Here is a 25,839-nt window from a genome sequence, read left to right on the forward strand (position 1 = left end):
GAGCAAACCCTATCAGGGCAGAAAAGATGCTTCTGCCGTGGAGAGGGTGCTGTATGAGTCAGTGCTGCTCACAGCTCCAGATCACCCCCAGGATTTTTCCAAGGGGATGCCTCAAGGACAAGATCAATGCAAGGGTTACCAGACAGATAAGGAGCTTTCCTGAGCCTGTCTTTTCAGCTTCCTCTCCCAAGGGGTGGGGGGTGCAGGAAAGGATAAAATGAAAATGAGCTCTCATGATTAAACAAGTCACTGAGACTCCTGAACTGCAACTCTGAGTGATCAGTACATCTGCCAGAAGGTTCATAACATCCCTTCACCGCCCCTCTGCCTGTGCACAGCACCTAGATCACCTTTGCTGGACCCGTCAGCCTAGTCTGACCTGTCCTGTTTTCCAGCCTGCAAACAGGAAGATGCCCCCAGGCAGTGCCCTGTGAACAGGCAGGATCTGTAGGGCCAGGGGGAGGGCACAGAGGGTTTGATGGGGTCTGTGAGCACTGACAGGGAAGAGACATGGACAGGGAAACACCTCCCAGGGGGAGAATCTCCAGGCAGCAGGGAAATGATCAGAAATGGGAGGAAACTGAACCCAGAATTGTTATGGGTGGGAGAACAGAGAAAAGTCCCTGTGATCCCCTGCAGTGCAGATCCCTCCTGTGAGCAGCCCCCTGGCCTCCTGTCCCACCCAGCAAAGCCTCTGCCCTCAGGGCCGGGGGCTCCAAGGCATGAAGCAGCTCCTGTGCAGCCAGAGCTCCAGTTCCTCTGCAGAGCACAGGGGCTGAGAGCAGCTGCCCGGCAATGTTGGTGTCTGGGAGGTGGCTGCACAGCTGGGGAAGGGTGACGCTGTCTGAGTGCCCGGCTGCCTCTGCCCTGGCCTCTCTCACCCCCACCCTCACCGCATTGTCCTTCTTGCTCCCCTGCTCTGGGTCACTGCTGTTGGGATCTTGTTCTTGCTGTCAGGCTCTCTGGGGATGGCAGTTTCAGCTGCAGAGTCACAGCCTGATCTTGTGGGTCATTTCCTGCAGGTGTGTCCATGGGAACACATGTCCCAGCTTTGCTCTGACCTGTGGGGTGTGGGCAATGCAGTCTGTGGGGCTGGGGAATGAACTGAGTCTCCTTGAATCAAATGCCATCATTAGGACCCTTGGCTGTCTCACTAAGGTTTCCTTCCAAGCTGTGAGCTTCTATCCAGGATGCGTACCTGTCCTCCAGCATCTCTGTGTTATCTGAATCGCCATGTAGAAGCACAGAGATGAAGCATCAGAGAAAATGCTGTTTGCTTTGTGAAAAGAAGTCGTGCGTGTCCTGGGCTAAATGTGGGGTGCTGAGACCTTAGGAAAGGGTGAGGCATGTCATGCTCTGAGGTGGGTCCTTCTATTCTTAGCAGTGCCTGGTGGCTTTTCAGGGTAACATGGGAGTGTGATCAGGCTCCATCTCAGAAAGGTGCTAGCCCAGGGTAGCTGGAGCCAGACAGAGGGACAGACCAGCTGCCCTCACTCTGCACTGACCCACAGGCATCCTCACAGGACTTGCTCTAATTTCCCGGAGTGCAGCAGAAATGCTGAGGGTTTCTGACGCCCAACAATACTCTGCAGTGAATATGTGGGGAGATGTAAAGAATCCTGGAACTCTTAAACTGCCTTCACCATCTCTGTTCCTTATCACTGGAAAGCAAGTGCTGACAGCCCTTCTGTATTAGCAGAACCAGGACAGTCCCCACCGTTCCCGTGGCCCCATTTCTGCAGAGCTGGGCTGAATTATTGAGAGCCCATGGGCAGAGTCCCTGCTCTCGGTTGCACATTTTCCAGCGCCAAGCAGGGTTCCAGCCACAGTGCTGGAGAAAGTTCTCCTAGAAAAAGAAAAGGGTATCTGTGTGTGACAGGGGAGGGTCTAGGGGAGTTGGTTTTATTTTTCGGAGAACTCTCCCCTGGCTTTTCACTGCATTTTTTTTTCTCATGACAGCGCCCCAATGCTCAGGAAAAGCAAATGTCCAACACCAGCTCCATTACCCAGTTCCTCCTCCTGGCGTTCACAGACACATGGGAGCTGCAGCTCTTGCACTTCTGGCTCTTCCTGGGCATCTACCTGGCTGCCCTCCTGGGCAACGGCCTCATCATCACTACCATAGCCTGGGACCAGCACCTCCACACCCCCATGTACTTCTTCCTGCTCAACCTCGCCCTCCTTGACCTGGGCTCCATCTCCACCACTCTCCCCAAGTCCTTGGCCAATTCCCTTTGGGACACCAGCGCTATTTCCTACACAGGATGTGCTGCCCAGCTCTTTTTTTTCTTGTTCTGTGCTACTGCAGAATATTCACTTCTAGCCATCATGTCCTACGACCGCTACGTTGCCATCTGCAAACCCCTGCACTACGGGACCCTCCTGGGCAGCAGAGCTTGTGTCCACATGGCAGCAGCTGCCTGGGCCACTGGGTTTCTCAATGCTCTGCTGCACACAGCCAATACATTTTCACTGCCACTGTGCAAGGGCAATGCCCTGGGCCAGTTCTTCTGTGAAATCCCCCACATCCTCAAGCTCTCCTGCTCACACCTCAGGGAATCTGGACTTATTGTCTTTAGTGCCTGTTTAGTTTTCATGTGTTTTGTGTTCATCGTGGTGTCCTATGTGCAGATCTTCAGGGCCATGCTGAGGATCCCCTCTGAGCAGGGACGGCACAAAGCCTTTTCCACCTGCCTCCCTCACCTGGCCGTGGTCTCCCTGTTTGTCAGCACTGCCACGTTTGCCAACCTGAAGCCCCACTCCATCTCTTCTCCATCCCTGGACCTGGTGGTGTCTGTTCTGTACTCGGTGGTGAACCCCCTCATCTACAGCATGAGGAACCAGGAGCTCAAGGATGCCCTGAGGAAACTGATGACTGGATTATTTCCTTATAGCTATAAACTGCCCATCATCTTCTGTTTAACAGTTATAGTGTAAATTGTTGTAGGCCCAGCCTGTCTTCTGTATTTTTTGTTGCTGCTTATGGTTTTTCACATATGGTAATATTGTCATCCCCTTTCCAATTCACTGTCTTCTTTGCTTACTGAGGGGCTGTGTGAATGAGAAGTTGTGCTCTATGGGTGTTTCAACAAATTAAAAGGCCTTGCAGCATCTATTTTTTCCTGAGATCCTTTCCACAGGGCCTGTTTGGAGCTGCAGGGACAGTTCCTGCGGTGGGTGGAGAGGAAAAGAGTCCATCATGGTAGCACAGACAGGGAGCACCAGCGCTTGGCCTTCCAGAGCTATTCTGGTTCCACTCCCACATTCTCCTTCTCATCCCTTTTGTTCGTGCAAGGCCTGAGTGCTCTGGCAGCTTGGTCCCGTCCTGCTGTGTGTCAGTGCTGTGAGCGCAGGCAGGGACAGGCAATCCGCACTGCTGTGACAGAGCTGGACTCACAACAGCCTTTCCAGATAGAAAGGTGATTTCCTATGGGCAGGGCTTCAAGGTTTAGGTCTTCTTACAAAGGTTCTCTCAAGAACATGCTCAAGAAACTGACCCACATATGAAACACAATTGTTCAGCTGATCAGAGTGTGTGTACAGGGCTGGCACACAGCAGTGTCCTCTCACAGCCAGGCCTCTTGCCAGAGACCTGCAGGACCAGCAGAGCAGGGGCTGGGCTGTGCACTGGACACCCCACAGCATCTGCCCCAGGGCATCGTCATGGTCTGGCCCCGCACTACCAGCCCTGGCCTCTCTCCCCAGCTCACAGACATTGCTCTCCCCTCCATGGATGGACACTGAATGAGTAGGTCAGAAATCCATGTCTGCATTGTACAGATGAGATGTGAGCATGCACATCATGTACGAGAGGTGAGATGAATCCAGGTGAACACTAACGACAGCAGCTATTCCTGGGGGTTCCATGAAGGCCTGTGGCACAGACAGTGTCTCAAGGTCACTTCACATTGGGAGTAACAGCCCAGGGGAAACCACCCACTGGGATCTTCTTCCTTGAACTTACGTCCCCGTGTCCATTCCTCATTACGTGGCACATCTCAGATGTGTGCAGAGCAGGTGACACAGCACAGGGCTGAGGTTTCTCCCATCCCTTTGGAGTGGCAACAGGAGGCCAGAGAGAAACTGAGACTACGGCCTCTATGTGCAAAAGGGTCAGACTCTGTCTGTGAGCATCCCTGGGTGCAGAAGGAGTCCTGAGACCAACTCAGATATGGATGCCTGTTGGAACCGTGGCATTTCTGTGTGTTATTCCAGGAACAAACCTCAGTGGCCCAGTGAGATTCATCTCAGCTGCTGGGACAGGCTCATTTCAAGTGCTCTCTCACCCTTGCCCATGATTCTGGATTGTGCTACCAAGAGTGACAGCAGAATCAGAGAAGTTCTGAGGTCCTCAGGAAAGGAAGATGTCAAACCCATCTTCAAGAAGGGCAGGACGGAGAATTTGAAGAATGAAGGGGTGGCCAGCATACCTCTGTCCCTGGGAAGGGGATAGGCCATGTCTTCCTGCACCAGTTTCCAGGAACCTGAAGGACAAGGAAGGGATTGCTGAACAGAAATGAGCGGAAAACCCAATGAGTCCCAAGAAATGCTCTGGACCCATTCCAGAACTTTAGACCCCCAGGAAAGAGCTCAGTGACGGTGCAGCCCATCCAGCTGCATCTGTGTCCCTCACTGAGCAGCACAACCAGTGTGCAGTCACCCCATGGTTCTGCAGCCAACCTGCTCTGCAGAGCATTACTGCCGGTTTGGGGCCCAGTGGGGAGAACAGGATGGGACCAGGAGCACCAGAGCAGATCAGAGGAGGGATGGGGGAAATCACACAGGAGCTGACCTGGGCTGGAAATGGCCTTGGAGAGAAAAATGCTGTTGTTCAGCTGCCCCATGATTATACCCAGAGTTTAGGGTGCAGGGCCAGAAATCCTTGCTGTCCTGGTGCTTCACCAGGCCTGGGAAGTAGCTGGAGAAGGATTGGTGTCCCCCACTTACCATCTCTTAGTGCATCATCCCTCATGAAGGGTGGCATGGAAAGCAAGTCTGAGACCCTGTGTCAGGTCTTGCACTGAAGAAAGTATTCACCCAGAAACCACATCATTTTGCTCTGGTATTTCAGTGCTGGTGCTCATCACTTGTTCTTAAGACAAACTTATGCATCCCTCTTGTTAACCTTACCCCGAAAGTCACCCCTAGACAAGGCTCCTGAGCTGGGGTTGAGCTGGAGAACTGGGGTCCAGCTGTGCCCAGAGGAAGGACAAGGCCTGTCCTGGGTCCCCTAGAGGGCTGGCAGCCTCTGTGGCCTCCACCAGAAAAGGCAGCATATAGGAAACTGTAGACCATCCCCAAGCCCTTTGGAGGCCCTTAGGAAGAGTTCCTCTCTCCAAATATTCAGCACAGCTTCTTGCTGCATGAACAACCAGGAGAAGCTGCCCAGATCCCTCATTCCAGTCCCCATCTCCTCCACCCCATACAGGAAGTGCCCTCCCCCTTGTCACTGAGGTGGTTCCAGGGACCCAAGAGACACCTGTGGGGAGGAGATGTTGGGTAGGGATATGGTATCCTTCAGTGCTCCTCATGGTACCTCTTGCTGGGCTTTGTGCCACTGCTAACAACCCTCTGAGCCTGGATGTTCAGCCAGTTCTCAGTGCTGCTAAACAGGAATATGCCCATGAGCACATTGGGCTGCACTGGGAGGGGCGTGGCCACCCAGACAAGGGCAGTTATTGTCCATCGTGACTCAGCACTGGTGTGGTCACATCTGGAGCGGTGTGTCCCAGTGTGAGGTTCCCCATTCTGGAGGAACGGGGAGGAGCTGTCGTGTGGCCAGAGAAAGTCTGGGTCATGTGTGGAGATGCTGAGAGACCCAAACTTCTTTAGCCTGGTGAAGGGGAGGCTGAGGAAACGTGCTGGTTTTACTGAAATTGAGTTAATTTCCTTCATGCATTTTGAACCTTTCTCCTTCACAGCCAGTACAGTCTTTTGTTTAGATTTCCTATGAGAACAGTGAGATAACGCTGTTTCTTCCCTGGGATAGAGTTAATTCTGTCTTTTAGCAGCTTTACAGTGTTTGCCATTTGCTATGAAAGGAATGTCAGAACTCACTGAGATCTCGTCTGTTGTCAGGGAAACCAAGGACTTCTTTGGCCATCCAGCTGGGGATGCAAATTGGCAGGAGGGGACACAGACAGGACAGCACCTGGATTAACATGCAGGCTGATCAATGAAATATTCCCTATGATTAGCATCATACTCATTCTAAAGCTGGAGCCAGCTTTTAGGGCTTGTTACATCCGTTACTTTGGGTATTACAGCTGGTTTGGTCGTTCCATTCAGAAGTTTCATTCTGTCATGAGTTCAATGTTAGTTCAGCCTTTTGCCATTTTGCCATAGTGCAGTTGGCCTTTGCACCTTTTTACCTGTTGCCCTTTTGCTTTCTCTTGTAGTTTAGGACCAAGTGTTCCTATTTTCTTAATTTAATTTATCTATCTTTATTTAATTTACCTGGACTATTGTCAGTGAAACCAAGGACTTCTTTAGAGTCCAGCTGCAGGTGCGAATTGACAGGAGGGGGCACAGACAGGGCAGCACCTTGACTGACATCCAGGTCAATCAATGAGCTATTCTCTACCATTAGTGTCATGCTTGGTATAAAGCTGGAGATGTCTTTTCCAGCCAGTTACTTTTGGTTTGCCGGCTACTTTGGTTGGCTCTGTTTGGAAGTTCCATTCTATTGGGAGTTCAGTGTTAGTTCAGTTTTATGATGTTTTCCTGATTCTCATTTGGCCCTTGGGCCTCTCTGCCTTTTGCACTTTTACTTTCTCTTGCTGGGATCAGCTGTTCAGGACCAGGGTGCTCTCTTCTTTGGGGCTGCCTGCTCAGCACAACTGGAGTTATGTGGGGGATTGCACTGAGTATCATATATTTTACTTTACGTGTATTTTAGTATAAGCATATTAGAAGTAGCAGTGTATTATTTTCATTGTCTTATTATATTTTTTTATAAACTCACAGGTTTCTCTCTTCCCTTTCAGTTCTCTCTCTTATCCCACTTGAGGACTGGGAGCAGGATGTGAGCAGCACTCATGGTCTTAGTTGGTGGCTGTGGTAAAATCATGACAAGAAAAGGTAGTAGTAGCTTCAGAAATGTTGAAAATCACTTTCCAAGATTATGGCACTTTTTCTTTTTAGTAGAGGGAAACAGCATGAGAAAGGAAAACCATCAGAAACTGCAGCTCTGGAGCTCCAGAGTGGAGCTCAGGATAAAGAAATGTCATTCTGAGCACAGTGCTGTGGTCATTCAGAAGGACCCCGGATCAGCCATGACGTTGTGTTTCCAGGAACAGCTGGTGACGATGGAGAGACAGCAGCACAGATGGGGACACACTGGGGTGAGAACAAGGTGGGGAAGTGCATGGGGTGTCTGCAGCCTGTGGGGAAACAGCCACAGGCCTGGGACAGTGTAGGAAGTACCGTGGTGGACATGGCCAAGGGCACTGGGAAGTTTGGATGTCCCTGCAAGAGCCAAGGTCTTCATCCTCTTGGCTTTGGCTTGTGTCCCAAGGCCTAAGAGGAGACACATGGTTGTCATGGCCATGGCACCCCATTGCCTCCTTGCACCCCCAGGGAGTGTCACACCATTGTCCTGCACTGGGCATCGCACTCCCCACATCCCCAGAAAGAGCCTGAGGCACACGTAAGGAACAGGATCTCCCTTCCTAGGGACATGGGGTCAAGGCTTGGCCATTGTCCTTCATCAAACAAACCAAGGGTTTTCTCAGCATCAGAGCTGCTGCACTTTGCCTTTGCCTGATGCAATCACAGCCTCCAATTATCTGCTCTAACGAGTCCCTGGGGAGGCTTTGTCAGTAACAGCCCTCAGTGGGGCCCATTATTGCTTGAAGATACTTTGGAGTTTGCTTCTGACTTGGACTTCTTGAGCAGATTCTTCAGTCTGTGCTTGGTATCTGAGGTTCATGGACTCAGCACCAAATACGCCATGGGGCTCATTAAAACACAGAAAGCCCTAACGAGCAATGTTTCTTTCCCTAATTTTCTTCAAATGTTCTAGACTTGTAGAACTAACTGGAGAGGTTTCAATGGGACACTTGCTGATGAAGATTTCAAAGAAGATTTAATGAAGGAGGTTTTTTCATTCAAGGGTATTTTCTGTCATTTTTCAGTGTATAGAAGAAGTGACAGCAGCATTCTACACTGGACATTGATCCAGAGGGTCTCCTGAAGACATCTAGACAGGCAGAACAGTCCCTTGAGGCTGGACACTGTATGGACAACCTCGCTCCTCACCCCCCACCCCCAGTCTGCCGGTTCCCTCATTGGCCACCAGAGACTGCATCACTTTTCCTCACATCAGACTTCTCCACTGAGCTCTGCAGGAGATGCTGCAGCTCCTGTGCACCAGCTCCACCTGCTCTCCTGTGCAAACACTGCACAGTTTAATAAACAGTAAAACACTTTCCTCAGCTGTGTGTGCAAGCTGGATCTGATGAGGTCCACCATCCACAAGGGACATCCACACAAGAACTGGTTAAGACAGAGACACACGAAAGGATAGAAATAAACACAATGAACATGTTGACTGCCATGTTAATTAGAGCTCTAAAGAATGGGGCAAGTTTGTAACTCCCTGAAGCTCAAAGCAGAAACCAGGCAGTTGAGAGGAACTGAATGACCAAAGAGCAAGTGGAGGAGAAACCTGAGAGCACTGGGAAGGGCAAACGTCCAGACAGTGCTGGAAAGTTGTTCTTTGACAGGGACATTGAATCAGGAGAAGTGGGAACTCCTGTGTGACGAGGGAGGTGAAATAATAGAGTGCTGGTAATAGAAGTACAGGGGAAGACTGATATTTCTTCTCCTATCCTTAGTACACTTCACCATAATTCAATTTTTTTCCTTTAATTTTTTTAAATTAATATTTTAAAAAAAGAAAAAAACAAAAAAACAAAACACAATCAAACCCACATACAAAGAAAAAAAAAAAAAAAACACAATAAAAAAGTGTACGTTTCCAGACAAACATCAGTCATCAGTTGTGTTACCATAAACAGTCAGTGCCATTTTAGGGTCCCCACTGTACCTGAGGTGCTGGCCTACGATTGGCAGCTATCACACAGGACCTGGGGAGACCAGAACACCTTGCAATGCAGTCGGATCCTGGGCAGGGCATCTACACTGGCACGAGGTGTTTTTGTCCCTGCAGCTGAGGACATTTGTGTCCTAAATCCATGCCCAGTTCTGGAAAACTCTTTCCTATTCAAATAAAAAGAAACTCCCCTACAAGGACCTTAAAATAAATAAATAAGTAAATAACTAAGTCAGTAAATAAATAAATAAATAGATTTATAGAAGTATGTTGACACCATCCTTTCTTTTGGATCTTTGTCTTCAGTTCTTCTTATTTTAATTTCCATTGACATTAATTGACATCTGATGGGCCTACAAGCATGAAGCCAAGATCATTTTGTGTCTTGCACAGCGCCCCATGCCCTCTAAACCTTCCCTGCCCAGGACTCCTCACACTTTGCCCAGAGTGAGTCACACTGAGGTGGTGGCTGGTTCCCTGGCTGAGATGTTGGTTTAGATGGTCACCTACAGCACAGGTGGATCCTGCCCCATCATCGTCTGCTCTGCTCCAGTTAGAAACAGAGCCCAACATCACAATGGGATCATAAGAGAACTGAGGTTGAAGGGATCTCAGGAGTCTGCAGTCCAACCTGTCACCAACTGGGTCATACCAAGGTGTTCAAGCCTTGATTCAATCCGAGTTTCAGCAGGACTAGAGAAGTGATCATCCCTTTGTACTCAGCACTGGTGAGGCTGCACCCTGAATCCTGGGGTCAGTTTTAGGCCCCTCATGGCAAGGAAGACATTGAGGTGCTGGAGAGAGTTCAGGGGAGGGTGACAAGGCTGGTGAAGGGTCTGGAGCACCAGTCTTATGAGGAGCGGTTGAGGGAGCTGGGGCTGTTCAGCCTGGAGAAAAGGAGGCTGAGGGGAGACTTTGTCACTGTCTACAACTGCCTGAAAGGAGGTTTTATCATGGTGGGTGTTGTTCTCTTCTCCTAAGTAGCAAGTGATAAGACAAGAGGAAATGGCCTCAAGTTGCACATGGAGAGGTTTAGATTGGATATTAGGAATAAATTATTCAGGGAAAGGGTTTTGTAGCAATGGAACAGACTGCCCAGTGAGATTGTGGAGTCACCATCCCTGAAGGTGTTTAAAGGACATACAGATGAGGCTCTTAGAGACGTGGTTTAGTGCCAGATTTAGGCTGTGGATGGATTCAATGATCCTGAGTGTCTCTTCCAACCATAATTATTCTATGATTCTATGATAAGTCATTTTTGATATTTTCCGTCTCAGAGGAAGCACATCCCAGTGCGGCATTTAGATGGTTTCTTGGGGAAGTTACTCTCAACATGAAGTGACCTGAAAACACCGCCCCACAGGCCTCCATGTCCTCCACAGCGATAGCTGAGGCATTTGTGCTCATTTGGGCTCATTTGCCCCCACAAACACTGTGTGCATGCTCCCATCTGCTTGCTGTGCACACTCAGACTTCTGACCTAGTCATTCAGAGTCCTTCCAAGGAGGGATAAACAACCTCTCTCAGATATGGTGAGAGGACAATAATCAAAATGGTGGTTGCAATGGGCTGATCTGTGACGAATGCCTTGGGACAGCAGCCACAGCGCATCCAGGAACATGGGAACAGACCAGATCCTGCTCTCCTGATCTTTCATGTCTCTCCCAGCAGGCCTGGCCATGTGAAATCACTGCTGTGTGCCTCACAGAATCACAGCCTTGTTTGGGTTGAAGAGACCTCTGGAGATCATCCAGTCCAACTCACCTGCTAAAGCAGGTTATCCCAGAGAAGATCACACAGGATCATGTCCAGGTGGGTTTGAATGTCTCCAGAGAAGGAGACTCCACACCTGCTCTGGGAAGCCTGTTTCGGGGCTCTGTCACCCTCCAAGTAAAGAAGTTTATCCTCATATACAGATGGAACCTCCTGTTCTTCAGCCTCTACCCATTGCCCCTCATCCTATCATTGGGCACCACTGAAAGGAGTCTGGTCCATCCTCTTGACACCCACCCTTGAGATATTTATAAACATTGATAAGATCCCCTCTCAACCTCTCTTCTCCAGCTGAACAAACCCCCTCTCTCAGGCTCTCCTCATCAGAAAGATGCTCCAGACCCCTTGTCATCTTGGTAGTTCACCACTGCACTTTCTCCAGTAATTCCTTGTCTTTCTTCAACTGGGGAGCCCAGAACTGGACCTAGTACCTCCAGATGCGGCCTCACCAGGGCAGAGTAGAGGGGGAGGATTCACCTCCCTTGACCTGCTGGTCACATTCTTTGCAATGCACCCCAGGTACCATTGGCCTTCTTGGCCACAAGGGCACATTGTTGACTCATAGTCAACCTGTTATCAACCAGAACTCCCAAGTCCTTCTCCACAGAGCTACCTTCCAGGTCTGCCCCTAACCTGTAGTGGTGCCTGCGGTTATTCCTCCTGAGGTGAAGGACCTTACACTTGCCTTTGCAGAACTTCCTTGGGTTCTCCCCTGTCCAGTCCTCCAACCTGTCCAGGTCTCGCTGGATGCCAGCACAGCTGGTGTGTCAGCCCTTCCTCCCAGTTTGGTGCCCCCACCCTACACACTCACACACTTCAGCTTTTCACTGGTGTTTCCCTCTCTGGGGCATTTTCCAGCCCAGCCCAGCAGAGAAGATCCATCTGGGCAGGCCATGTAGAATGAAATGAAGGAAACAGAGGTCAGTGACAGTGCCTCTCTGTCTGCCACGCTCAGGATAGCCCGATGACAGGAAGCCTTCAGCTCCCTGTGCCAGCCCCGCTCCCCAGGGACAGGACAGCCTCTCTGTCTCAGTGCCTCTCTGTCTGCCACGCTCAGGATAGCCCGATGACAGGAAGCCTTCAGCTCCCTGTGCCAGCTCCTGCTGCCCCAGGGACAGGGCAGCCTGACCCAAGTTGTCACCCACAGGCAAAGGGTTTCTCTTTCCATGTCTGCACACAAACACTGCCACGCTCTTCTCCTGGGAGGTCCCATCTCCCCGCAGAGCCTTTGCCCAAGGAGAGCACATCCGCACTGGCCTGGCTGCCATTCCTGCACCCTCTCCCCATGGTCCCCACAGCCCTGAACTGGGGGTTTTGCTCTGTAGATCAAGTGGGCTGTGGTGCCCGGGCTGTGGTGACTCTGCGGGGCCATACTGGTCAGGCAGGGAGGCAGCCCCAGCTGATGGTGGTCACTGCTACTGACCACCTCCCACACAAGCTCTTGGGAGGTCATGGAGGGTGCTCAGAGGGACCCTGCCTTATTCACCATGTGTCTGGGTGCTGGCCACCAACAAGCAACACCTGAACAACCAGCCCGAAGTCTCTTCTAAGCCGCACTGGGACCCTGATCTCCTCATACTGAGCCTATAGAGAAACAAACCAAACAAAGAGCCTCTTCAGAGTCTGTTATTACGGAATGTTCTTCAAGGAACTTGGGAAGAAGACCTAACCCTTCAGGCACTGTGCTAAGGAGATGCCCTTGCTGATGGAGTTGCTGTTCTGAGGCCGGCTCTGTCACACAAGTGCCCACTGCCTGTCCTGGTCACAGGACTGACACACAGTACGACTGTGGCAAAGCCTGGGGAGCGCTCAGGCCTTACACCAGCACAACGGCTGAGAACGAGAGTTGGGAAGTGCAAAGACGACGACTCTGGAAAGAACAACGCAGGTACTCCCTGGCAGAGCTGCTCTCTCAGGACTGTTTCCTCCGTCTTGAGCTTCCTCGTATTGAGCTTCACAAAGGTCTCAGAGGTAGGATCTCAGAGAAACAATTCATGGAAGGGTCATTTATTTTCTTTAAATACACAGAGAGCACGACTTCTCCTTTGCAACGTCTTTGACTTGATCTATAAAGGTTGACAGAGATGTGGGATGAATAATAACATTTCTTTGTTAACAATATTATCAGAGTTAAAAAAGCAAACCCAGACAAGCTTTCCCCAACTCCAAAAGATCATCTACAACTACAAAATATAAAAAAGACAGGTTGGACCTGTCATGAGTCATGTCATGAGTGATATGCAGAACATGGAATGTTTAACACCTTTGAAAAGCATCCAGCCATCAGTTTCCTCACGGCATCCTTGATCTCCTGGTTCCTCATGCTGTAGATGAGGGGGTTCACTGCTGGAGGCACCACCGAGTACAGAACAGACACCACCAGATCCAGTGAAGGGGAAGAGATGGAGGAGGGTTTCAGGTGGGCAAACATGCCAGTGCTGACCAACAGGGAGACCACGGCCAGGTGAGGGAGGCAGGTGGAAAAGGCTTTGTGCCGTCCCTGCTCAGAGGGGATCCTCAGCACGGCCCTGAAGATCTGCACATAGGAGAGTAGGATGAAAACAAAACATCCAAATATTACTAATACACTAACCACAATAAGCCCCAGTTCCCTGAGGTAGGAGTGTGAGCAGGAGAGCTTGAGGATCTGGGGGATTTCACAGAAGAACTGGTCCAGGGCATTGCCCTTGCACAGGGGCAGTGAAAATGTATTGGCCGTGTGCAGCAGAGCACTGAGAAACCCAGCGGCCCAGGCAGCTGCTGCCATGTGGACACAAGCTCTGCTGCCCAGGAGGGTCCCGTAGTGCAGGGGTTTGCAGATGGCAACGTAGCGGTCGTAGGACATGATGGTGAGAAGATAAAATTCTGCTGAAATGAAAAACAAAAATAGACAGAGTTGGGCAGTACATCCTGTGTAGGAGATGGCCCTGGTGTCCCAGGTGGAAGTGGCCATGGATTTGGGGACAATGCTGGAGATGGTGCCTAGGTCGAGGAGGGCGAGGTTGAGCAGGAAGAAGTACATGGGGGTGTGGAGGTGCTGGTCCCAGGCTATGGTGGTGATGATGAGGCCGTTGCCCAGGAGGGCAGCCAGGTAGATGTCCAGGAAGAGCCAGAAGTGCAAGAGCTGCAGCTCCTGTGTGTCTGTGAATGCCAGGAGGAGGAACTGGCTGATGGAGCTGCTGTTGGACATTTGCTGCCTGTGGGCATGAGGACCTGTGTAAGAAGGAAAGACAGTTTCGTGTTAGGGGCAAGTTCTCTGTGGAAAACAAATGTACTGTTTCTCATGGAAAACCTCCTCCCTGATGGAAGGATGTTTCAGTCAATTATGTTTCTACCAATTGAAAAAACAGTTCATCACTGCTTAAAATAAAGTTTGGTCATCTAGATTCCATGAACACACCTCTGGGGCAAGACCTCTGAGTTATTGTCAGACCAAAAACTGACCCACACTCCCACCCCAACCCCAGAGAGCAAGAGCTTCAGGGACAGGTGGAGAAACAGGGAAGAACACTGCAGTGCTACCAGAAAATAAAGCAAGGACAGAAAGGCAGACGGGCATGCTGTGGAACCTTCTCCTTACCTGGCTGTGCTGCTGCCGCTCACATAGTGACACTGTAGAGCAAGTACTTTTAGCACCTCTTTTGTGTTCCATGTTCCAGGAACCCTTCACCTGGAGGTCCAGCTGCTGAGGTGGAGACTCATGACCTGGACCCCATCGCTTTGGGGCAGAGGCTCTGCTGGGGAGGAGAGGAGACCAGGGGTTGCCCTGGGAAATGTGTCTGCACTGCAGAGGATCTGAGAGAGGTTCCGAAATCCCATCCCCAGCATTTCTGGTAGCAGTTAACTCCTCCTGCCCATGTCTATGTGGCCTGTAGTTGTGTCTCTGTCCCTGGGTCTGCTCCCTGTCAGTGTCACAGACCTCGTCCCACCCGCTGTGTGCTCAGCTCTGTCCTACTCACACCTCCTGGCACTGCCCAGGGGCAGCTCTGTGTGTGCAGGGGCTCAGGAGCAGCTCAGAATAGTCCTAATGAGAACTGGGGTCTCAGTGTCTTCTTCAAAGAGAGAAATAAATCTCCATCTCCCACTGCACACCCAGACAACCAAGAGTAGAAAACTGAAAGCACAGACTCACCCCCTTGCAGCTGTTGCTGTTTTGATGTCCTTGTTCAGAAGGACCCTCTGCCATGTCTGTGGGGTGATCTGGAGCTCTGAGCAGCCCTGACCCACACAGCACCCTTCAACCCCACAAGCTCCCTGCCTACCCTGCCGGGGGTCGCTCCTTCCACCCACAGCTGCTGCCATGGGATCTCCCCGGGCAGGCTGAGCGCTGACCCTGGCAGGTGGCAGAGTCCCTGTCCTGGCACAGCCCTGGGGTGCAGGGACCCTGCTCTGCAGGACAGCCCTGGGCACACCTGGGTGCACAACTTGCTTCTCAGATTTTCAAAGCTGCTGATAAAGATCCCTGCTCTGACAGATCCCACAAGCTGTGCCTGTGCCAGTTTGAGGAGATGCCTCCAGGAGCCACAGCTGCATTGCCCTGCACCCAGAGACTTACCATGGCAAGGGCTGCAAAGGTTTCTCCTCCAGTGAGCTCTCAGTCATCCTCCAAATCCTGACCACCTTTAATCTCTCTCTGCCTTGCTCGTCTCCCTGAGATCCCCAGGCAGAGCCCTCAGCCCTGCTGCGCTGTGCAGAGGAGCTGCTCCTGGGCAGAGCTGTCTCTCTGCAGCGCTGCCGCTTGCCATGAGCTCCTTCTGTCCCAGGAGCCCAGCCCAGCTCAGCAGCACAGGAGCAGCCCAAGGCGCTTTAATGACCCCTCTGGTGGGTTTGGTGCTGAGTCCATGCACCTCAAGCCGTGGAGGAAGTTGGTGAAACCTCTCAAGAAGTCAAAGTCAGATTCAAACTCCAAAGTTTCTTGTAGCGTTAATGGGTCCCACTGAGGGACAATATTGAGGAACTTTGCCCAGGATCACTTAGAGAAGAAAACTGGAGGCAGTGATGACAGGTCAGGAAAAGCAAAGTAAAGGTGGCTCTGATTCTGAGTAAACCTGGTTGTGTTTCATTAATCAAAGGGCCCCCAGCCGTGGAAAGTCAGATCCTGTCCTTCCCACGTTGCCCAGGGTCCTTCCTGGACAGTGTGATGTGGGGCTGTGCAAGGCCAAGGGCAGGACTATGGTCCCACACCTCCCAGGTTCCTGGCTGGGGACAAGGAGGCCATGAGGCCCCTGTGCTGGAAGGACAAGGTGTCTCCTCACAGGCATCAGAGGTGCAGACAACAGCCATAGCCAAGGGGAGAAGGAGCTCATGTCTGGTGGGGCTTTTAGCCTCTTTACATCCCTTGATCACCTCCACCACAGCCTGTCCTGTGCTGTGGCATCCCCTGCACCTCTTTCTCTGCAGGCTGCAGACATCCCCCCTGCTGCCCCACCTTGCTCTTGTCTGAGCATCTTCCTTCCTTTGCTGAGATCTCTCCATCCTCCCCAGCTGTTCCTTGGAGCACAAAGCCTTGGGCTGATGCAGACTCCCTCTGCTGACCTGCTCCACCACAGCACTGCCCTTCCAGTCACATTCCTTCCTGCTCATGTCCAGCCTGGACCTCCCCAGCTGCACTTAGGGCCATTTTTCACTATTTAGAAAACCTCCACCACCTCTGAAACCACTCTTCAAGCACCCTCAGGCTACTCCTGCACTGCTTCAGCCTCCCTAGCGCTGCTGGGCGAAAGCAGCCCAGGTCCCTCAGCATCCCACACCATGTGCACAAGGTGCTGAACCTGCCTTGGCAGAGCCCTGCACTCTCCAGTTCCTCCCTGCTTCTCCAAACTGGGAAGCCGCACACTGGCACACCCCCGTGTGTGTGGGGTCACACCAGTGCTGAACCGAATGGGATGAGAACTCCAGGTGTCGGGGTCCCCACGCTCCTCCTCATGCAGCCCCGTGTGCAGCTGCCTTGTTCATGGTGAGCGTGCACCACGGGCTGGTGTGGGGACCTTGGAGTGCCCAGGCCCTTCTCCTCAGGGTCACTGATCAGTGTGTCAGGTCCTGCTCTGTCCTGATGGATGGGGTTATTGTCCCACCCTGATACAGCACTGGTCACTTTATCTTGTCAATATTCAGAGTTTTCTGATGGGTAAATACCAGATGCGAGGAGCTCTGCCTGTGGACAGACAATGGCAGCTGAAGGCTGAGGATTCAGCGTGAGAGGGCAGAACAACATGCGCAATGTTGTGGTGACTGAACGTCAGCTACTGACCCACTGATCAGGAAGAGGAATTAGATGAGGCCTTCTTCAGACAAATGAAAGAAGCCTCACGTTTCCAGGTCCGTGTCCTTGCGGCAGACCTGAGATATGCCAATGTCTGCAAGGTACCAACCATCCAGGAGGGTATGGAGCTCATTGACAACATCTTCCTGACACGGGTGGTTGAGGAGTCAATTGGGTGAGGTGTTTGTGGGATTTCACACTTACAAACCAGAAAGAGTTGGTCAGGATGGAACAGTCAGGGATGGGAAAGTGGAGCTGAGGCTCCTGGGAGATGATCACAAGGCCAAGAGCAGGATTTCAGGAGAGCAAGCTTTGGCCTGCTGAGGGACCTGCTTGGGTCCTATGGGATATGACCTTGGTGTCTGCAGTACTTTTCTCTCACATTTCCTCCCTCCTCTCTCCCACCTGCTGTTGTGCAGCGTTTTTACACTTTCTCAAATACAATATCCCAGAGGTGCTGCCAGCATCACTGAGTGGTTCAGATTTGGCAAGGAGTGGGTCCATCTTGGAGCGTCTGAAATCAGCTCTGTCTGTTGTCTGTCAAACTCCTGATGTCGTCTTAGAGAGGTGACAACTGTAGCACATCAATACCTATCCCCAGTTCCAAGACTTTGCCATGTAAACCCAATAGAGAGTGACAATGTGTTGGATATTACCAGCTACATGATCATGGAGAAGAAATGGAAAAGATCTTCTGTCAGTAACTCAAGCAAGTCTCCAGTCAATGAGCAGGTTCCTATGGGGAACTGTAATTACCCTGCCATTCACTGGTCAGGCAAAACAGCAGCTGCCAACAATCCAGAGAACCTTGGGCCAACTGCTTAACAGAAGGGAGGGAATCATCTCTCCAAGTACCCATGAAAAGAAGCATTTCGCAGTATCACAGTATGTTTGAGATTGGAAGGGACGTCGAAAGATCATCCAGTCCAATCCCCGAGCTGGAGCAGGATCGCCTAGGTGAGGTCACACGCGAACATGTCTAGGCGGGCTTTGAATGTCTCCAGAGAAGGAGACTCCACAATCCCCCTGGGCAGCCTGGTCCAGGCTCTGTCACCCTCACTGAGAAGAAGTTTTTTCTCAAGTTTAAGTGGAACCTCTTGTGTTCCAGCTTGATCCCATTGCCCCTTGTCCTATCATTGTTTGCCACTGAGAAGAGCCTGACTCCATCCTCGTGGCACTCACCCTTTATATATTTATAAACATTAATAAGGTCACCCCTCAGTCTCCTCTTCTCCAAACTAAAGAGACCCAACTCCCTCAGCCTTTCTCCATAAGGGAGGTGCTCCACTCCCTTAATCATCTTTGTTGCCCTATGCTGGGCCCTCTCCAGCAGTTCCCTGTCCTTCTGGAACTGAGAGGCCCAGAACTGGACACAATATTCCAGATGGGGTCTCACCAGGGCGGAGTAGAGGGGAAGGAGGACCTCTCTTGATCTACTAACCACCCCTCTTCTTATACACCCAAGGATACCATTGGCCTTCTTGGCCACAAGAGCACAGTGCTGGCTCATGGTCATCCTGTTGTCCACCAGGACCCCCAGGTCCCTTTCCCCTACACTGCTCTCTAATATGTAATTTCCCAACCTATACTGGAACCTGGGGTTGTTCCTGCGCAGATGCAGGACTCTACACTTTCCCTTGTTAAATTCCATCAGGTTATCCCCCGCCCAACTCTCCAGCCTGCCCAGGTCCCGCTGGATGGCAGCACAGCCTTCTGGCGTGTCAGCCACTCCTCCCAGCTTAGTGTCATCAGCAAACTTGCTGATAGTACACTCAATTCCCTCATCCAAATCGTTAATGAATATGTTGAATAATATTGGCCCCAGTACTGACCCCTGAGGCACTGCACTAGGTTCAGGCCTCCAAGTGGACTCCGCACCCTTGACCACCTCACTATTGTCTAGATGACACCTCCTCAACTTAGCGGTGAGGATGCTGTGGGAGACTGTGTCAAAGGCTTTACTGAAGTCAAGGTAGACCACATCCACCGCTCTGCAATCATCCATCCACCTTGTTACATTCTCATAAAAGGCTATGAGATTGGTCAAGCATGACTTACCCTTGGTAAAGCCATGCTGACTGCCCCTAATGACCCTTTTATCCTTGACATGCCTTGAGATGACACCAAGGATAAGCTGTTCCATTACTTTCCCAGGGATGGAGGTGAGGCTGACGGGTCTATAATTACCCGGGTCCTCCATCTTGCCCTTTTTGAAGACTGGACTGACATTTGCTTTCCTCCAATCCTTGGGCACCTCTCCCGTTTCCCAAGACTTGGCAAAAATGATGGAGAGCAGTCTCGCAATGACTTCAGGCAGCTCCCTCAGCACCCGCGGATGCATCCCATCTGGACCCATGGATTTATGGATGTCCAGACTATTTAATTGCTCCCTAATCCAGTCCTCATCGACTAAAGCAAACTCCTCCATTGACCTGGCTTCATCTGGGGTCTCAGGGGTACAGGGCTCCCCAGGACAGCCTCCAACAGAGTAGACAGAGACAAAGAAGGCATTCAGTAACCCTGCCTTCTCTGTGTCTTCCGCCACCAGAGCACCCACCCCATTCATCAGTGGGCCTACATTACCTCTGATATTAGTTTTATCTGCTATGTATTTGAAAAAGTTCTTTTTGCTGTCCTTGACCCCTCTCGCCAGCTGTAATTCTAAGGAGGCCTTGGCTGCCCTAGCTGCCTTCCTACATCCTCTAACAGCAGCCTCGTATTCCTCCCAAGTGGCCAGCCCCTGCTTCCATGACCTGTAAACTCTCCTCTTCTGCTTGAGCATACCCAACAGATCCCTATTCAACCACGCAGGCCTCCTGGCTCCCTTCCTCGATTTCCTACTTATGGAGATGCTCTGATCCTGAGCGTGTAAGAAGCAATCTCTGAATGCAATCCAGCTCTCTTGGGCCCCTTTTCCTTCAAGCAGTCTTGCCCATGGGATTTCCCCCAGCAATTGCTTGGAAAGGCCGAAGTTAGCCCTGCTAAGGTCCAGGGTTGCAATTCTACTTGCTATTCTGTTCCTGCCACACGAGATGCTGAACTCCACCATCTCTTGGTCACTGCAACCCAGGCAGCCCTCAACCTTTACTGCTTCGACCAGACCCTCTTTGTTAGTGAGGATGAGATCCAGCAGTGCACCTCTCCTAGTTGGCTCCTCCACCATCTGCATGAGGAAGTTATCATCAATGCACTGGAGGAACCTCCTGGACTGTGGCTGGCTGGCTGAATGGTCCTTCCAGCAAACATCAGGGAAGTTAAAATCACCCACAACAACCAGGGCCTGAGACGGTGAGGCCACTCTCAGCTGCGCATAGAAGGCCTCATCGACCTTCTCAGCCTGATCTGGTGGCCTGTAATAGACACCTACAACAGTATCACCCCTGCCAGCCTGTCCCTTGATCCTGACCCATACACTCTCAACTCGTTCCTCATCCGCTCCTGGGCAGAATTTAGTACATTGCAGTTGCTCTCTCACATAGAGAGCAGCTCCACCACCATGCCTGGCTGGCCTGTGTTTCCTGCTGGCAGAACGTCTCACAGCCCCCACTGAGGAGGGCAGGGGGCTGGGAGATGGGAGCACGTTTCAGTTTCCAGATCCCAGGACAGAGCCCAAACCATCCTGCCCTTGAACTCTGGCATCCAATTCCTTGAGCTGCACAGCTGGTGGGCTTCTGTGGATAATCATGTTAAAAAGCATCCTTCAAGTGTTTGTGTAGTACGTCTAGGAATGTCAGTTTTTAAAGAAAAATAAAAGTTTAACAGGCTAATATTTAAATATCTGTAAAATAGTACTCTGTATCCGTGATAGCCCCTCTGGCAATGACAATTAAATAGATATTTGCACTATAAGGCATGATACCCCACCCACAAGCACACATCTAAGTGGTTCAGATGAAGGGTGGTCTGGCAAACGTCACCCTTTGTGTCCCCAGGTGCAGGGACACTGCTCATGTGCCTCTGCAGAGAGTGGCAGGAGCTGGATCCCCTTCTCGGGACAGACTCCTTCCAGGAGAGACACAGACACAGGGGGAACTCATCAGGTCTTTAGGGCATTTCACTCAGCATCAGTTTTGACACATTGGGTGCTGTCCTGTGATTGCTCTTTCTGCACAAATGATCATAAAAACACAACCACTTAGTAAGACATGGTCATAAAGGGGCTGTTATGGACAAGAAAGCTCACCACGAACTCTGGAGACAGCGAGGAAGTTTATAATAAGCACCATGAAGAACCAAGAAGCTTGAGGTCTCTTCTGAAGAGCAGGAGGCCCTGAGCAGCTGTGATTGGCCACATGTAGGTGTGGGAGAGGGTCAGGCCATGTCAGGGAGAAGCAATGAGATGGCTGATGGCTTCAGTGAACCCTTCCAGCCATGTCTGAGCCCAGAAATGGAAAGCAGTTGATGTCTGCAGGTGGAGGAGGAATGGGAGAAAGATTTTCCTGGGAATATGGAAGGAAGAAAGGCCTCTCTTGGGCTACTCATGTATGGCAGTGACATTTGCATGATGTGAGCTTGGCTGTGCCTGGGAGATGGGGAATGGTTGCTGCTGGGGTGGTTGTGCTCAGTCATGGCCCATGAGCTGACCCTGCTCTGCTCCTCTCTTACACTGCCCACACTTGGATGGTCCTCAGGAATCATTCATGAGCCTGGTGGATCCATGAACCTCCTGGAGTGATGGGTATGGATCCAAATAGAGGATTCAAGCAAGTTTGGGACTGGGACATTGAGGTGATTGGTGACCATTGCCAGCTGTATGAAAGAAGCTGGATGAGTGGTGAGGAACTCACAGGCATTTCCAACTCCACAGAAAACCAGAGCCTTGCAGGTAAAGCAACAGCAGTTCACATAAAACCCACACCCAAAATACAAAACACACTGTCCATAGGAAAAGCCTTGAAAAACATTTGAGAAAGATCTACCAGGTCCCAGGGGTCAGGGCTCAGCCATTCTGGTGATGAACAAACATCAGGAGCTGACATGGCATCAGAGCCACCTCCACATGGCCCTCACCACCTGTAACCAGTGTCTCCAATTCTTTCCTTCACCAGTCTCCAGATCTATTATATCCAAAATCTTATCCCTACATTCAGACCCTCCCAGCAGTCCTAAAGAGCCAAATCTTTACACATTGGTATTTTGGTTACATAATCATTTTATGACCATGCTTGGTTGTTGAGGAAGGGTCCCAGGCTGAGCCTGGGGCTCCCATCCTACGGATGTGTATTTTAGTATTATAAGGAGCGTATAAGGAGCAAAGTTCAGCTAAAGGACACTTAATGTAACAGTCTTGAGCAGATGTTAAAACAAGACTCAACTAATTGTGCAGGCTCCAGAGTGTCTGCGGTGCAAGGACAGTGTTCTTTGCAGGTTCTGATTGGGAAATTCGTTCACGGAAACACATCCTAGTGCTGCTTTCTGGTGGTTCGTTATGGGATGTTAGTCCCAACATGATGTCACCTCAACAAACTGTCTGTCACACAGGTCTTCATGGAACCACAAGAAATAGCTGATGGTGTTTTTGCTGACTCAAGTTCATGTCAACTTACGTACATGATGTGCATGCTCACATCTCATCTGTACAAGGCAAACATGAACCTCTGACCTACTCATTCAGTGTAATTGCATGGAGGGGCAAAGAACTCTGAGCTGGGGTGAGAGGTCAGTGCTTGAAATGGTGGTTGTGAAGGGTCAGTCGATGGTGATTGACCAGAGGCACCTTCTGAGGGGTGTCCAGTGCACAGGGGCACAGCCCAGCCCCTGCTCTGCTGGTCCTGCAGGTCTCTGGCAGGAGGCCTGGCTGTGAGAGGACACTGCTGTGTGCCAGCCCTGCACACACACACTGTTCAGATGTACAATGGTGTTTCATCTGTGGGACACATTTGTAGGAATAAGCTTAAGAGAAACATTGCAAGAAGATAGAAACCATCATGCGCTGCCCAAAGAAGATGACTTTTCCTTGTGGAAGTACTGTTACTGAGGCCAGATCTGTGACACAAGTGCCCATTGCCTGTCCCTGCCTGGGCTGACAGGAGTGACACAAAGCAGGACGGGGACCAAGCTGCCAGAGCACTCAGGCCTTGCACCAACACAAGGGATGAGAAGGAGAGTGTGGGAGTGGAACCAGAACAGGTCTGGAAGACCAATCACTGGTGCTCCCTGGCAGTGCTCCCATGCGAGAGCTCTTTTCCCCTCTACCCACCCACAGGAACTATCTCTGCAGCTCTAAAAAGCCCTTGCAGGATAGATATAGTGAAAAACAAGTCACTAAACAGGCCTTTATTCTGCTTAGAGACAAGAAGAGCACTGCTGCTCATTTAAAAAGCCAACAGTTATAAAAGAAAAGTCAACATGGAATTAGAAAGGGAATGACAACATTATCACAATAAGAAAACAACCAACAACACCAGACAATCCAGTTGACAGGCAGGGCCTGTAATTAGCTACATTAAAACTCCTATATAGAAGATGATGGTCAGTTTATTGCTTCAGAAAACTCTAGGAAATTAGTTTCCTAAGGGCATCCTTGAACTCCTGGTTCCTCATGCTGTAGATGAGGGGGTTCACTGCTGGAGGCACCACTGAGTACAGAACAGACACCACCAGATCCAGGGATGGGGATGAGACGGAGGGGGGCTTCAGGTAGGCAAACATGGCAGTGCTGACAAACAGGGAGACCACGGCCAGGTGAGGGAGGCAGGTGGAAAAGGCTTTGTGCCGTCCCTGCCCAGAGGGGATCCTCAGCACAGCTCTGAAGATCTGCACATAGGACACCACGATGAACACAAAACACCCAAATATTACTAATATACAAACCGCAAGAAGCCCAATTTCCCTGAGGTAGGAGTGTGAGCAGGAGAGCTTGAGGATCTGGGGGATCTCACAGAAAAACTGGTCCAGGGCATTGCCCTTGCACAGTGGCAGTGAAAACGTATTGGCCGTGTGCACCAGGGAATAGAGAAACCCAGTGGCCCAGGCAGCTGCTACCATGTGGACACAAGCTCTGCTGCCCAGGAGGGTCCCGTAGTGCAAGGGTTTGCAGATGGCAACGTAGCGGTCGTAGGACATGATAGTCAGAAGACAAAATTCTGCTGAAGCTAAAAAGAAAAACAGAAAGAGTTGTGTAGCACACCCTGCATAGGAAATGACCGTGGTATCCCACAGAGAGTTGGCCATGGATTTGGGGACAGTGGTGGAGATGGAGCCCAGGTCAAGGAGGGAGAGGTTGAGCAGGAAGAAGTACATGGGGGTGTGGAGGTGCTGGTCCCAGGCTATGGTGGTGATGATGAGGCCGTTGCCCAGGAGGGCAGCCAGGTAGATGCCCAGGAAGAGCCAGAAGTGCACGAGCTGCAGCTCCCGTGTGTCTGTGAACGCCAGGAGGAGGAACTGGGTGACTGAGCTGCTGTTGGACATTTGCTGTCTGTGAACATGGGGACCTCCATAGGAGAAAAAGACAGTGACAAATTAGGGGAGACTTCTCTGTGCAAAATAAACATGCTGTTTCTCATTAAAACCTCCTCCCTGAAAGAGGGATATGTCAGTTTATTTTGTTTCTACAAAATGAGAAACATGTTTCATCACAACTTAAAATACAGCTTAGGCACCTGGTTTCCATGAATCATCTCTGGGGCAAGACCCCCAGTGTTGGTGTCAGAACAAGAATGGAACCACACTCCCACACCAATCCCATACAGCAAGAGCACCAGGGAGAGGTGGAGAAACAGGGAAGGACACTGAAGTGTTCCTGGAAATTAAAGCAATAACAAAAAGGCAGACGGGCAGGCTGTGGAACCTTCTCCTTACCCGGCTGTTCTGCTCCCACTCACATAATGACACTGTAGAGCAAGTACTTTCAGAATGTTTTGTGTACCACGTTCCAGGAACCCTTCACCTGGAGGAGCAGCTGCTGAGGTGGAGATTTGTTGGAACGATAAAGGACTCAGCACTCCGATTCAATGTGAATCACGCCAAAGCCATTTATTACAGAAACATGTCTCCTTATATACGCAACTATTCTCTAATCACGAATCCACGCTCCAAGCATGGATTCGCTAAAGGAGTATCATGGGCAGTCCACACGCTGGAGCCCCACCGATGATAGGTCCGACGACTCACGCCATGCTGAGGCCCTGTTAATGAAGAAACGCCCCTCTTTTTCACAGCAGATTCTGTTCTCAGCTTCTTGAAGTGGCCTTGAGATTCCTTTGGGCCTGACTAATTCAACAACATATCTCCTTCTAACGAAACCCCTTCACAATTCCCCCTTTTTGTTCTTGAACTAGTCAGGCCCCTTAAACAGCATGCTGAATCGTCTTTGAAATACACTGCAACATAGGACACGTGATTAACAACATAATTACAATTACATATAATGTAGCTAAACCTTACTTAATAAGATTAAACAACTATCTGCTTATACTCAAACCTTCATATCATATATAAAACCTTAATTCTACTTATGACAACCTTACCAACGCACTATTTTAGAATAGTCAGACAACTTAATACAATATATTCTCTTAAATTCTTAAAAGATCTATAACTGCGCAGTTTATAGAGTAACGTACTTAATACCATCAGCATATGCTAATTATTGACTTAATATCTTAAAACTTATATTAACCTATTCATATGCTAATTATTGAATTAATATCTTAAAACTTGTATTAACCTATTTAAAAGATCTATAGCTTAATCTTAATATCTCTTTTAAAACCTTACCAGTTGCTAAATTAGGTTACCATGGTAGAAA

General features: G+C 50.4%; 1 pseudogene; it reads left to right on the top strand.

The window, feature by feature from the left end:
* The first annotated feature begins 1,767 nt into the window (after window positions 1-1,767).
* Window positions 1,768-2,937, top strand: LOC139828722 (olfactory receptor 14J1-like; annotated as a pseudogene).
* Window positions 2,938-25,839: the final 22,902 nt, after the last annotated feature.

Source organism: Patagioenas fasciata, chromosome 10, assembly GCF_037038585.1.
Source record: "Patagioenas fasciata isolate bPatFas1 chromosome 10, bPatFas1.hap1, whole genome shotgun sequence".
Lineage (NCBI taxonomy): Eukaryota > Metazoa > Chordata > Aves > Columbiformes > Columbidae > Patagioenas > Patagioenas fasciata.